The 16,638-nt window shown below is 31.9% G+C and overlaps 1 protein-coding gene across 1 annotated transcript in view; it reads left to right on the top strand.

The window, feature by feature from the left end:
- Positions 1-477: 477 nt before the first annotated feature.
- LOC126889599 (ankyrin repeat domain-containing protein 12-like) overlaps positions 478-16,638 on the top strand; it is a 131,498-nt gene continuing 115,337 nt past the window's right edge. Inside the window, exon 1 of the mRNA XM_050658070.1 lies at positions 478-954. The gene's annotated coding sequence lies outside the window, so the exon portion shown is untranslated. The remainder of the gene's footprint in view (positions 955-16,638) is intronic.

Raw genomic sequence — 16,638 nt, 5'->3', positions numbered from 1 at the left:
GACAAGAGGCATCCCTGCCGTACTCCTCTTTTAATATTAAAAGCCTGTGATTCCACAGCATCTACTAAAGCTGATGTTGTTTGATTCCAATATAAATTTGCAATTATTCGAACATCTCTGCCGTCCAAGCCCCAAGCGAATGCCTTTTAGAGCTTTGATCAATATAGAGATGAGTGTATGCATTTTATTAATAATGATCACGGTCAGATCCAAATATTGGATTAACCCTGTAGGATTAATTTTAAAACTCCGCATGTATGTTTGCAAAAATTCAACGACTTAAAAAGAAATTGCCAATAATTATATTTTTTTCAGTCGTTATAGACAGTGTCGCCCTTTTTCCAGTGTAGTCAAACGTCATTCTATCTTCCAAATCTAAAACAGTGCACACAACACAAACTACGAACTACCAGTATATCACCAAAAAACGGAAGTGAACTTCCGCAAGGGACTCAATTTCAGTGAGGCGGCCGCGAAAAAACAGTCGACTACAGACATCGACGCAGCCGATCGCAATACCCATGTGCTTTACTTTTACTTCTTGTCGCGCTTCAAAGAACTCCAGCCATCCACGGCACACTACGATCAGCCTCGAGACATCCCTCAACTGGTGTCTTCATCGCTCCTGCGAAGTGCTCCTGCTACACGGTTTTCAAAAGTCCTTCTTCGCGTGTGAAGCCCCTATGAACGCGGATTGTCATATTACTATAAACATTTATTCAACGTAAAAAATGTATTTTTTAGTTTACTAAATCAACAGTGCCTGTATAGTGGTATTTTATCCCACGTTAGGTGCCTAATTGGTCGTGAAATCATTAGACAAAACAATCGAAAAAGGTTTTATTGTTGACGATTGTGCATAATGGAAGTTTTGTGGTTAAAAGTGGGTTTTATATTGTGGTGTTTGTGTAAATTCATTTAAATATCTGTGCATTTTTCCTGGTACTTTGAAAGGTCAGTATTATACTTAGATAATTCAGATGATTTCACCACACATACTTTATTTTTAAAATAATCTCATAGTTCCAAAAAATTCTCTATCGCCAAAAATTCCATTTTTCCTATCCCCGTATCCTCCTTGGTCCTCCATTGGTATCCTCCCTCAATTTAACCCTTTTAGCCCTGAATTATTTTTTTAAAGGCAAAATTTTTCTGTTGGTATTTTATTCAATTGGACACTTAATTAATACTGAAAATATTTTTTATAAAATTTTTGCCCCGCCCCTCCGCTGTTAATTTTACAAATTGGTGGCAACTGCCACCAAAAGGTTATTACGGCATAAATAAATAAAATTATATATAATAGTTTACTACAGAAAAAGCATGTATAAAAATATATTATGTTTTATTGGCGCCTTGTATGATAATTTTTGAAACAATTTCTGTTTTTTATAATATTCCTGATTCACCACAAAAATTAAAGACTTTTATACCCCAAGCTTGCCTCTAATATATCGTTTTAGAGAAAATTATCCCTTGAATGGCATAACTGTCCCATCTATGCAGTTATTTTCTTCAAGCATTAATTTTTCGCAACGGTTTTCAAAGCTGGTATTTATTTTCCTTACTTTCCAAAGATAATCGTTGGTATTTTTGTTGGTGTTGACATCTGAGATATGTAAACTTTCAAATCGGTTTCGGGACATACCAATATCGTTAATCAAACAGAATTTTGTAGGGGGAGCAAAATAAAGTCTTATTCTCGGAAAATAATAATTCCTATTACACTATGAAGAGCAACTGGCTCTTTTGAAGTACCACTTTCATCGTAACTAAAATTTCTTTCACTTGATCGATCAAAAGTAACATTTGGAGGTACAATTGTGCCATTCTTCCAAATATTTTTTTGTTTGTTACTTTTTTAGCCTTTTGATGAATTTCTTCCTTTTCTAATGCTACTTCATCCTCATCTGATGTTGATAGATTAGCCCCATCATAATCTGGATATCCATCATATTGTGTATCAGAACGGTCGTCATTCAGGGCAGCTAAAGTAACTTCTACTTGGGCAAAGGTCGCATTAACTTCAGTTTTTCCTTTTTCGTAAAATACAATTGTAGGAATTTCATTTAAAAAGAATTCATTGTTATAAATCTTGTCATAAATTCTAATCTATTTAATCGACTTTTGTAACTTTTAGCACCTATGGTGGCATTTGCATACATCTTTTATAGGACCATACCAAAGATTAGCGAATGCAATAACAACTACAATTTATTCTTAAATCAACTTTTCATAATGTTATTTAGCAAATACCAACAGCTACACGAAGATTTTTTCAATGCAATATCAATATTAGAACAAAACAACAAATACTTACCAAGAAAAAAAGGATCCCGTTCACCCGTAATTACTTCAAGTAGAAGAACAAAACCTGTTTACATTACAAAAGCCTTAAATACGAATAAATCATCTTATATACGAACTGTAGCGGCCCTCTTTTAGATTTACATTAAAATTAAATAAGTCGTATCATAGATACCTGTGCGGAATTATAGGCTTCGCAATTGCCACCATCAGGGCCGAAAGGCCCTGCCAATTGCCACACATCACTTACAAGATACAATAAATTTACTCTCCCAGGAAATTCATTATAAAAACTTTTAAATAAATTATATTTACATAGAAGTACGACCTAGTACTATACACTGATGCTTTTAAAAATGATACAGGAGCAGGCTGTTCTGTTACAACGTCACATACTCTTATCTCGTCATCCGTTATCCCATCCTTTTCTTCCATTGGTCTCTATGCTGGGCAACATACTTTCAATTGGTTCCAGCTATCGTTTGTATAATATCATCTACCCATCTCATATGTGGTCTTCTTAGTTGGTCTTTTTGTGTAGCAGTGTAGCCTGCGAAGCTCCATTTAAGTTTGGCAACTTTTGTTGTTATGTCCTCGACTTTTGTGTTTGATCTTACACAGTCGTTCCTCTTTTTATCTGACAGTCGTATACCTAACATTGCTCTTTCCATTGCTCTTTCTGTTGTGGCTAGTTTATTCATATTTGCCTTGGTTAGGGTCCAGGTTTGACATCCATATGTCATGATAGGAAGGATGCACTGGTAGAACACTTTGCTCCTCAAGTAATGGGTTAATTCAAGCTATCAAAACAAAAAGTAAGTTGCTATATGCACAAACTCTGTAGCCTTAATCATTTTTATTCCTGATCATCCTATCGTCCAAAAGATCTCTGACTATTACCAACTTATTTTTTCCCAAAATATAACAGTTTCTCTATAGGTATTGGTATAAGGTATAACAGGCAATAAACATGTAGACCATGCGTAGAGCAATGCTCATGTGCTTTACTTTTACTTCCTGTCGCGCTTCAAAGAACTCTAGCCATCCACAGCACACTACACTACGATTAGCCTCGAAGCATCCCTCAACTGGTGTCTTCACTCCTCCTGCGGAGAGCTGTGACGTTCTGCTACCGATTTTTTCAAAAGCAAAATCCTCTGTGTGAAGCTCCTATGAACGCCGATTGTCATATTACTATAAACATTTATTCAACGTAAAAAATGTATTTAATTTACTAAATCAACAGTGTCAGTATTTTATTCCACGTTGGGTGCCTAATTGGTCGTAAAATCATTAGACAAAACAATCGAAAAAGGTTTTATTGTTGACAATTGTGCATAATGGAAGTTTTGTGGTTAAAAGTGGGTTTTATTTTGTGGTGTTTGTGTAAATTCATTTAAATATCTGTGCATTTTTCCTGGTACTTTGAAGTTCAGTATTATACTTAGATAATTCAGATGATTTCACCACAAATAGTTTATTTTTAAAATAATCTCATAGTTCCAAAAAAATTTCCATTTCTTCCATCCCCTTATCTTCCTTGGTCCTCCATCCCTCAATTTAACACATCACTTACAAGATTCGATAAATTTACAATTCCCAGGAAATACATTAAAAAAACTTGTAAAGAAATTATCTTTACAAATCATATACACTGATACTTCAAAAAAATGATAGAGGGTAGGCTGTTCTGTTACAACGTCATATACCCTTATCACGTCATCCCTTATCCCATCCTTTTGCAGCGTCCATATTAGCGAAAATTCATAGTTCAAGCTATAAAATACTACTATAAGCTACTACTAAAATAGAAGTTGCTAAATGTACAGACTCTCTGTATAGCCATTCGAGCCCGGCGGGCTCTCGTGTCTATTGCCAGAAGTTTACGAAAAATTGTCGCATAATTGTTAATTTATTCTCACTCTCTTGTGATATTAATGCCGATTATTTTTTCATGATTTTAACTTCCAATCGTATAGTAAGATATTTGATCACGTGTTTAATTCTGTCCAATCAGATTAAAATTATTATGAGAATTATCTACTGTAGAAAATTACCGATAGAATTTTTTTAAGTAGATTGTTTCTGTTTAATGGCAACCAGTTTCCTAGTTTTGGCAACTGTCACATTTAAGAAAATATTCATTTTTACTCAAATTTGTTGTCATTGGGCAATAGACACAAGAGCCCGCAGGGCTCGAGACAACAAATTTTCGAAAAACTGTCGCATTATTTTCAATTTATTCTCACTCTCTTGTGATATTATACCCGATAATTTTTGACTATTTCATTCATAGGAGATTCTGACCAATAGAAAGCTACAGAAATCTAAATTAAATCGATAATTTTTGATAATTTCCCGTCGTCAAGTATATTACGTCAGATGCCCTTCGTTGCTATGAAAAAATACATTCAGTAACATTAATGAGAATTAATGTTTTAAAAATTATAAAAGTGATGACTTTCAACCGTAAAATATTTATAACAACTGTGTATTTAATTGTACTTACATAATTAAATTACAATAATATTTTGGTTTTGAACAGTTTTATTCATGAAATATTCGCAACAAATTGCACTCGATCTCTAAAATTAATATAGAATTTTAGAGCTATTGTGCAATTACTACTGATTATTTCATTCATAGGAGATTCTAGACCTACAGAAATCTGAATTAAATCGATAATTTTTGATAATTGCCCGTCGTTAAGTATATTACGTCAGATGCCCTTCGTTGCTACGAAAAAATACATTCAGTGACATTAATGACAATTAATGTTTTAAAAATTATAAAAGTGATGACTTTCAATCGTCAAATATTTATAAAAACTTTGTGTTTAATTGTACTAAATTGTACTTACATAAATAAATTACAATAAAATTTTGGTTTTGAACAGTTTTATTCATGAAATAATCGCAAAAAATTGCACTCGAACTCTAAAATTAATATAGAATTTTAGAGCTCTTGTGCAATTACTACTGATTATTTCATTCCTAGGAGATTCTGACCAATAGAAAGCTACAGAAATCTGAATTAAATCGATAATTTTTGACAATCTCCCGTTGTTAAGTATATTACGTCAGATGCCCTTCGTTGCTACGAAAAATACATTCAGTGACATAATGACAATTAATGTTTTAAAAATTATAAAAGTGATGACTTTCAATCGTCAAATATTTATAAAAACTATGTGTTTAATGGTACTTACATAAATAAATTACAATAAAATTTTGGTTTTGAACAGTTTTATTCATGAAATAATCGCAACAAATTGCACTCGACCTCTGAAATTAATATAGAATTTTTGTTCTCGTGACACTTTGACATAATTTCACTCGCCTTAATTAAATTAATTAAGTTATTATGAATTATTTATTATGAATATTAAATTATTTATTATGAATTAAAACTGTCAAAGTGTCACTCGGGAAAAATTCAATAATTTCAGAGCTCTTGTGCAATTGCTACTGATAATTTTTCGTCGTCAAGTATTACGTCAGATGCCCTTCGTTGCTACGAAAAAATGAACATTCAATGATATTAATGACAATGTTTTACAACTTGTCAAAGAAAACACTAGGAACAGGTTTAGCAAATATTCAGGTGAAATAAAATATTAGTTAAAATGATTTAAAAAACAGTTTTATTCATAAAATATTCTTATCAAATTACACTAGAACTCTTAAAAATTACCTGTTTGTTTTGCCCTCGTCACACTTTGACATAATTTCACTCCCCTTCTTGTCGTAAAATTAAAACTGTCAAAGTATCACTCGGGATACAAATCGATAATTTTAGAGCTCTCGTGTATATTTGAAATATGAGTCTCATGGGCGATTAGAAGATATAACATCACTAAAAATAAATAAATTTGGAAATAAATAACAACAGATAACAAGGTAAACAATCAATATTTACAAACAACAATATTTAACTGTAGACATTAATTATTTTTATGTATTGACTACATAAACTATCTTAGCCCGTTTCTCTCAATAATATTATCATATTATTATAGAGATGGCCTTCAACCTACTAAACTTAAATCTCTGGTATCATATTAAAATTTTCTTTATCTAAAAATTGTTACCACTAATTTCCGGTTATTTATTTAAAGTCATCCTTTCGTGTGATACCTAGATATACAATTTTTCAAAATTCCATCATGAATTTCGTAATGCGCTTGCTCTTGCCAGTATTTTAATCTCCATATATCATCTCCCATATTTCTAATCACCATCATTCGAGAATTTTCGTTGTAAAGCAAGATCAATTTCTTTCTTTCAATATGATGATGATCCATGATCTCAAGTGTAATAAAACAACGCATAGGAAAAGCGAGATCAGCGTTCATAACGATGAAGTATCTTTTCAGAAGTCACGATTTACCATTGCTACCAAAATCTCTATCATCAGATGCAGACTTTCCGAAGCTTCTTTAATAAAACTCGAAGCATTCGAGATGTGGTGTTACAGACGCATGTTAAGGATTTCGTGGGTGGATCGTGTGACTAATGTTGAGGTACTACGTAGAATAAACAAGGAATGCGAGATTATAAACATCATCAAAGAGCGCAAACTAGAATATCTTGGCCATATTATGAGGAATCAACAGAGATATGGCTTGTTGGAACTCTTTCTTTAAGGCAAGGTATTTGGAAAGAGAGGACCAGGGAGAAGAAGAATATCTTGGCTTCAAAACCTGAAAAAGTGGTTTAATACATCGATAACCGGACTATTCAGAATAGCAGCAAGCAATGTTAGGATAGCCATGATGATCGCCTACATCCGGAACGGATAGGCATCGTAAGAAGGAGAAGAAGTGAAGATAAAATATTACGAAAAGAAGAAAGCCTTTTTACAATACAGAACATAACAAACACAACAGGCATACAATCATTATACATAATTGAATCTGAACTGAAACGAATACTTTAATCAGACAAATGAAAAGGAAACACTGGGAGAGTTTCTCAAAACAGATAGAACACGATTTGTAATAATACAAATAGAAATATGAAGAATAATGAGAGTACAAATAAAAGAGATGAACGAACTCATAAAAGAGACACATTCAGACTATTTTAGATCCCTATTTGCTAAAGATGGTCGTAATGCCAGAAGTGACGATAAACTAAGAAATAAACATTGGTGAGGGACAGGTAAAGTAAAAATTAGGGAACTAAAAAATTGAAAATCACCTGGAGAGAACAGAATGCCGAAAGAACTCCTAAATTACGGAGAACCAGATCTTCGGGTCAGGGTAATAAAACTGGTACTCTATATATTTTAACAATAGGATATATACAGTGATGAGCGCGCTAATAACCGGCAAAATAGCGCAAAAGATGGAAAATATAATACATTGCGAAAACAAAAAGAGATGAAACTAGTGGAGATGGAAATGATCGTTATAAACGTATAAATTAACATTACATTACATAGTTTCCCACCTTTAGAAGTATCAGAGTGAGTATGACAACTGTCACTTTGACAGTAGAATTTTATAAAATACTCCTGTCACAGACATGTACCTATATAATCAGGAGTCACTTATACCATCTAATGGTGTGTGGCAGTCAGTATACCATTACTGGTATACAAATTTTCTCCATTCTTTTTTATTTCTTGCCATTCGTATTGCTTCATTCCAAGTGATTCCTCTTCTTACTAGCAGTTCCCCAACTGTTTTGTCCCAGGTCTTTTTAGGTCTTCCTCTCTTTGCCTTCTTCCATATTTTGGCTTCCCATACTCTTCTAACTTGTGGATGGATGGTCTTCTATACGTTGGAGATGTCCCCACCAACTTAGCTGTTTTAACAACAATAGGATATAACATTTTGCAATTTTAAATTTTAAGTAAACGTATTTCAATCTTATATCCTATATTTAGTAGATTTAAAAAATTATTTGGTAGATTTATATAAAACATCGTAATCGTATATCTTAAATTTTTAACAATACAAACATTTTAACCAACAGGTAATACGGATATTAAGACATTTTTTGGTTACTCAAGGTTATTTGTCTAACCTGAACAATGATCTACTCGTAAAACTAGAAAATAAAAATAAAAGACGATTATTTATAAACACATATTGACAGTAGATACTTTTCTCAATTTTTTTTTAGAAATTTAAAATGCAAAATAAATATTTTTTTTTTAAATAAAAATGTATACCATTTTTATTCATTCAGGAAATGGGCCAATAAAGTTTTTCAATTAAAAATCTTTTAAAAATATTTAATTTACAAATATTTTTATTAGGTTGAAAAACTTAGTCTTTTTTTTTTCTGTCACTTAGTCTTTTATTTTTTTTTTTTGTTTACGGCGTCCTGCAAGGTGCAAGGTTTGAGGTTTTTGAAAATAATTTATACTTTAGAATCGTAAAAGATACAAAAGGTTTAAAGTTATGCTCCATTTCGTATTGCTCTTATATTTTACCAAAGATTCTGCTAAATAGCATTTTTATTACTTTTTTAAATCAATTATTATAAGAAACATATTATTTGGAGCGTAAATTAAATGCGATATTATCAACATTAAATGTTTAATAATATATATATTTAACATCTGGATAGATCACCATACAGATATTATGCAGTTAAGAGGCCACATCAGCGTGTCATCAATATTAGTTCGGGAGATAGTATCACACCCTTTTTCGAAACTTCTGCGAAACTTTGGCAATAGCGCGTCGGCAGTATTTGACACTATCTTGTAGATTTTGACACTATTGTGACAATATACTCATAGGCCCGCTAAATGGAAGTACCTAATAGAAAACAATTTTATTTTTAGTAAATAAATATTTATAAAAATAAACCAAAATACATAGGTGGAAAGTTTATTAAAAGCATGTATTTTGATTTTTTTTTATTTAAATTTAAAATTTTAGTTTTAATTTAAATTGATATCATCATCATCATTCTCTTTGCCTTATCTCTATGCGGATTCGGCTTCCCTAATTGAATAATTGAAGTTTTGGCCTACCCCTACTTCTACTTCCCACAGGTTGTGACATAAGGATTCTTCTAGGAGGGTTGTTATGCTATGATCTTGCTAGATGTCCTACCCATCTTAGTCTTCCTATTCTTATAAGAGATACTACGTCTTTACCACCAAATATATGTTTATATCTGTGGTATACACAGATTAAATCTAATGATGATTTTATATTAAACTCTAACAACCGTCAACAGGCTATGTGGTCCCTAATAAACTCAAGATGTAAGAATTTACCAATAAAAAATTCATCACTCAATGCAAATAGTTTTAATGATTTCTTCTGTGGTATTGCTGAAAATGTAATAAATACACTTAATCATACTGACCAATCATTCAATACATACCTTAGTTTTATACCACATGCTCCTTCATTCGCCTCTAATCATTGCTCCTTCAGATTTGAGCCAACAAATTTGGAGGAAGTTGTAAAAGCAATTGAAGAATTAAAAAATAGCCAGAGCAAGGACCCGGATGGAATGAACACAAAAATAATCAAGGCAATTAAACACAACATTAGCTTACCTTTAACTAAACTAATAAACTACTCAATTTCATCCTGCATTTTTCCTTCAGTGTTTAAAACTGCGAAAGTCATACCTCTCTTTAAACGTAAAGGTTCGGCTGATGATCATAATAACTTTCGTCCAATTTCTCTTTTGCCAATTCTTTCCAAAGTGTTTGAGAGAATCCTAAAGAAGCAGATCAATGACTATTTTGAATCTAATCGGCTTTTTGCAGTGCAGCAATTTGGATTTAGAAAAAACAAAACAACAACACTTGCTATCGATCATTTTACAGGCAGTATTTTGGAAGGATTTGAAAACTTTCTTGATACCCTTGCCTCGTTCCTTGATCTTACTAAAGCTTTTGATTGTGTCACTCATAGTATTCTTCTTAAAAAATTACATGCCTATAATTTTCATCCTATGTCTATTCAATTGATTGAGTCTTATCTATCAGATAGATTTCAATATGTGTTTTTTAACCAGCTTAAATCTGATAAAAAACCTTTGATGTATGGAGTGCCTCAAGGGTCAGTTCTAGGTCCAATATTATTTCTCATTTATATAAATGACTTGGGATTTTCACAAGAGGGCCCGGTAAGCACAGTCCTATTTGCTGATGATACTACATGCTATCAAAGTTACCACCCTTCCCAAATCAGTGATATTGATCTTGAGACCACAGAGAGCAATTTGTTCCAATGGTTTTTGGCAAATCGTCTCTCTCTCAATAACTCAAAATCACAAACAGTGAACTTTACCCTAAGACATAACACCATTACACATCCCATTTTAACAGATTGTTCACAGGAAGCTAAATTTCTTGGTGTTTATCTTGATCAGGGACTCACTTGGGAACGGCACATACTGAAACTTTCCCAAAAGCTCTCAAGCCAACTCTTTTTATTTAGAAACCTATCTAAGGTTACCTCCCTTCAAACCCTTCTTACATCATATCACAGCAACTTTCACTCACGACTAACTTACGCAATCCTTTCCTGGGGACACTCTTGCCATATAGATAAGGTGTTTGGTCAGCAGAGAAAGTGTATTCGCATAATCACAGGTCAGGGTTATCGGGACGATTGTAGGCAGTCTTTCAGAAACCTGAGGATTCTCACACTACCTTCTGTGTACATTATGCAGTGCCTGTTGTATGTTCATCAAAATGTAGATCTATATAAAACACAACAGCATACTTATCAGACTAGAAATCATGATGCCCTTGTACCAGACTTCAGTCGACTTGAGAGGACCAGAAATGGAACCAGATACCTAGCATTGAAATTTTATAACTGTATACCAATATCTATTAAAAGTCTTGATTTTAACCAATTTAAGAGACAAATTAAAAATTATCTTCTGATGGGTGCTTTCTACTCATTTGAGGAGTACTTCAGATCTAAATTTTGTTTTGTCCTGTAATTTAATTAGTGTTTAGTTTTTAAATTTTAGTAATAGGTTTTTTTTTACTGAAGTACTGTCAACTTTTAATGTAATTTTAGACAATTTTAATTATTGCTGACCTGTAAAAGTACATTTGTACATTATTACCAATAAATACTCTACTCTATACCTCGTAGTTGTACCTCCTCTTCCAAATACCATTTTCACAGATGCCACCGAATATTCCTCTCAGGATCCTTCGTTCAAATATAAGCAGAAGGTTTTCATCTGCCTTGAGATGGTCCATGTCTCCGATCCATATGTCAACACTGGTTGTATAAGGGTTTTGTATATGGTTATTTTTGTTTTTTGGCTTAAGTTTCTGCTTCTCATATGTCTACTCAGTCCAAAATAGTATTTGTTCGCTAGGATTATCCTTTGCTTGATTTCTTCCGTCATGACGTTTTCCTTGGTGGTCAGGGAGCCTAAGTATGTGAATTTGTCCACCACTTCAAAGGTAGAGTTATAAACAGTGAATTGGTGACCGATGTTTCTGGCTCTATTGTTGGGTGTTGATACCAACATCTTAGTTTTCTCTTCGTTTACTTTCAGGCCCATATTTTTTGAGGCATTTGAGAAGGTGGTATACATTTCTTCTAGTTTGCGTGTTGTGCGGGCAACTAGGTCCATGTCATCTGCATATGCCAAAATTTGGGATGATTTATTAAAAATATTTCCTCTGTTGTCTATTCGTGCATCTCTGACCGCCTTTTTAAGAGCTATGTTGAAGAGGAGACACGCCAACACATCTCCCTGTCGCAGCCCAACATTTTTTTCACACGCCTGTGATTGTTCGCCCTGTATTTCGACTTTGAGTAATTAGTTAACGTCCTTTAATTTGATCTTGTCAAATGCCATCTTCAGGTCCAAGAAACATAAATATGACGGTTTGTTGTATTTGCGGGCCATGGCCATGAGTTTGAATTGTTGTATTTAAGCAGCAGTGGAGTGCATATAGATTTTCACTTCGGAATAAATCAAACAAGATAAAACTTTTTGTAATTTCATTAAGAAGAAACAACATATCAAAAAGTTCTACTCGAGAAGTGGGTGCTTCATTTTTTATTAAACAAACGAACTACGAAGTTTGATGTTTTTTTTTAAATAACTCCGAAAATATAAATTTTAGAACAAAACTGACTTGATTGACCATTGAAAAATTCAGAAAATTTGACAAAAAAAACCTTATATAAAGAATTTTCTAAAATTAAATCTGTATCTTCTATAATTTTTTATTTATAACGCTAAAGTCACCCTTCTCACAAACATTGGCGCACTGTAAACTAGCGTACGGCGAAGTGCACGGTTGAGTTATTTTAATGTAATTCTTTAACTAATGGATCAAATGAAATTTTACAAATTGAACCTAAAAGAAGAATAATTAAGCTATCTTAAGGTTATAATAAAGAGAAATAAAATGTATGGCCATAAGCACGGTGGGGGCGGAAATTAAGCATTACATGAATTTTGTTTAAAAATGATTTAAAAATGTGTAACTAATACAATTTTTTTATAAAACCCTCAATTTTGCACAACTTACCTTTCAAGCATCGTACTAAATGATGTTTTATTCAAAAAAATCTCAAAAATTTAATTCCAATGATATGACGTCTTAAAAAATGTAATTTTTGAAATCTTCGTAGTTTTATAGAATTACCACCTCTTTAAGACGGTATTACTCAAGTTTGAACAAATCTATTACAGTTTTTTTAAAGCTTGGGATATACTATTTAAAATATACTAAATTATTTTACTTTAGAAATGAAATAGACTATTTCTTTTTGAGAAAATTAATAAAGATAACAAAAATGTAATACAAAAACCGAAAATTACCAGCTAAAAAAATGTTTATATAAAGTGATCAAAACTTTTTTCCGTAAAACTTACCTAAAATACATTTAATAATAAACTTCAACAATAATAAATGTTCAGCAAAAACATTTTTTTAGCTCTTATACAGTATGTCTGCGTAACTTGGAACCTATTGATAACTTTTTTAGTATCAGTTTTACGAAAAAAGTTATTCTTTGTAACATACTCTGCATCATAAATAATCTAAGATGCAATCATCAAATATCAAATTTAATGAATTTTATACGAGGTATGTCAAAAAATATGAATCTCACTCAAGAGTAAAGTATCGTTAAATTTCACAATATCGAAAATTGTTGTTAAGAAAAGTTGTTTGGAATTAAAAAAATAAATTTTTCGATTAGAATAATGTAATTCTATATTTAAAAATAGTTTTTAATTTCAAACAACTTTTCATAATAGCATTTTTTGATATTCTGATATATAAAGGTACTTTACTCCTTAACGAAAGTCATATTTTTGACATAACTCGTATAAAATTGATAAAATTTGATATCTGATGGTTGAGTTTTAGATTTTTGACTATCCAGAGCATTTTATTAAGAATAACATTTTTTCGTAAAATTGATAATAAAAAAGTTTTCTATGTGGATCCTAGCTACGCAGACATACTGTATAAGAGCTTCTGTATAAGAATTTTCAAATTGCAATGCCATATTCGGATTCAGTATAATCAAAAACAAAATAGAAACATATTTGATCAAAGTAAAATGATGAATTTAACGATGTTTTTAACATTATTATTACAAAACAATTGTTATTGTTTAAACAATTAATAAACAATTAGCGGCCAAATCCGCGAGTAGAACTTTTTACTTTAACATGTATATAAACTAACAAAAAAAGTTTTAGAAAAATATGAGCTTGCTTGAATTTTTCCGAAACAATGCATGTTTTCGTTCTAATTGCACTCCCCTACAGGTTATAGAAGCAAAACGTTAATAAAAAGGTAATAGCCAAATTTTTGTTTTAACAAAAACGCGTTGCAATAAAATATCGCAAGGCGAAAAATGCACAGCCACCATTATTTTAAACTTGGGCAAAAAGGTCACGTGATTATTACACACCACAGTCTGTCTTTTTTGTTGTCCTCGATCCAAATTCACTACAATAAAATTATTCTCATCAAACGAGAAAACGGAAAAGACCAACCCTACACCGACTTGAGTTTCGAACATCTGTTAATAGTTATTTTCTCCCGAGACACATAAAAAAACGAAAAATGGCAAACAGAATTATACTTATGATTTTTTTTGTAAAATTCATATTCTAAAGACTTACACTTTTCTTCTTTCTGTCCAATTAAGTTTAAACTTCTGAGGTTCTGAGGTTCATACACAGTACCTGATTAACTATTTAGATGGGAAATAAGCCACAATTAAAATGAAAAAATAATTTTATTAACGTTTCGTATTTATAATAATAACTTAAACATATTAAAGTCACAATTTGGTATTAGTTTTTTGAAAGTAAATTAAATGTAAGACCAAATACTTACGATGTCGGGATAATATCACGACGTTTTTTCCTGGTTTTCCCTCGTGATTTACTATGTAATCTCTAACGCGAGAATTTTACTGTCATCGTTGCATTTGGTTGTCTTTTTAAAGACAGATCACATGCTATAATTTTTTTGTGACGGATAATCTTGAGTTGGGATTGATTTCATGTAATCGAATGAACTATCTTTTAGTAAAGTCGTCCCAGGAACGCAACTCATAAATATTGGCGATATCTTATAAAGTCTTCTACTTTAAAATGTATAATATATGTCTGAATTGCCAATATAAATGAGTCAGATTAAATAAATAATTAGAAGAATTTTTTTACTTAGCAACAACATTTTTGTTTATTTTAGTAGTTGTATTTCGACAACGAAACCCGATTTGGGCTTCGAAACGTTAATAAAATTATTTTTTCAATTTAATTGTGGCTTATTTCCCATCTAAATAGTTAATCATAAAAATGCCACAAGGAAATAGCTTTAGAACTACACAGTATCTATTAATTTGTTATGAATACTGTGGTTCATACTTCTCTATGAGAAATTCGAGAGATATTAGGGCATTTAGTTATAAGTGGATTATCTAAGGAGAGCGTGTGGTATATCTAAAAAAGATCACATCAGGAATGAAGATATTAGAAGGAGGACACATACTGTATATTCCAGTGTAGATAAAATTGAAACTAGACAACTAGTGTGGTATGGTCACGTGAAACGAATGAATGAAGATAGATGGCCAAAGAAAGCTTTAAATTACATACCACACCAATGAAGAAGAAGGGGAAGACCTTCAGTTGCCTGGGAAGAAAATGTACGGCACATCATGAAAGATAGAGCCATCAAAGAAGACGAATGGATGGACAGAAAACGATGGCGGTCGAAATGCGAGAAGCGGCAGAGGCTGTAGGAACCTCGCTGATAGATAGAGATAGTTATAAGTTAGGTATAAGTTCTACGGAATGCTATATTGTGGTGTATACTATGAGTACACGGAATCAACATTCGATAGAATTATAGCTAGATAAATTGACATGATGTAGAATGCAACTTTAGATTCCCCCTCGTCTTCTTCTAATTCATCGTTCCTTTGCTTTGCAAATTTTAGAAAGCACGAATTGAGGTTGTCACCAGAATGTTGGTTCCAACGATAGAAGTTTTAGATTATCGGATCTAAGGCCTAAGACTTCTCATTATAAAAGAAACAGTAAAATCTTATATAAAAGGTATATTTAAAAAATCGTGTTATACAGGATTTTACTGTTTTTTTGTATTACATGGTATACAGCCAGCCTCAGCAAAACTTTTTCCTTGTGAACTTCTCATTATGTTATAAATGTCGCTACAGCGTCTGTCAGCAAATTATTTCGTATAACTTTGCATATTAAGGGAGTTGGTTTTCGTTTTGATTCAGAGTTGACCACATAGTCTGGGCAGATTCATCGGAGAATAGGCCATTTTTGGGAAAAGTTATTTACCATCAATTTTATTGCTGGAATCGAATCTTATGATTGTATATATTAATAATATAGGTATGCAAAGTCCGCAGATAGTGTGCTACTTTTTTTATAAACAAAATGGCTCCCGAAAATCGTGTTTTGTTCAATTTTTGCTCTATAACTCCAAATATTTTAACTTTACACCAAAAACACTCAAATAAAAATTCACCGTAATTAAATTCTGCTTAGAGACGTGTTTTTCCCGATTTGCTTAGACGAAAATTTTCCCCGGAAAATGCGGGTTTTTCCAACAAAATTTTTAATATTCAACTAAAATTTTAGATAAGTAATTGTTTATCAATAATTAAATAACTTTGCAATATAAAATCTCCTTTCGAATAAATTATAATTCCAGAAGCCGATGGAAATTGAATAAACAGTTTAGCAACAATTGAATTGTTAAATAAAAATTTTCGGTCGCTATAATAACCAGAATAATTATGATTCATAAGAATAAGAATGATTTTTGTATAAAAAGACACTGTACCTATCTAATGCACTT

Source organism: Diabrotica virgifera, chromosome 8, assembly GCF_917563875.1.
Source record: "Diabrotica virgifera virgifera chromosome 8, PGI_DIABVI_V3a".
NCBI classification, from domain to species: Eukaryota; Metazoa; Arthropoda; class Insecta; order Coleoptera; family Chrysomelidae; genus Diabrotica; species Diabrotica virgifera.
The sequence above is the reverse complement of the archived record's forward strand: the minus strand, read 5'-3'. Positions and strand labels throughout refer to the sequence as shown.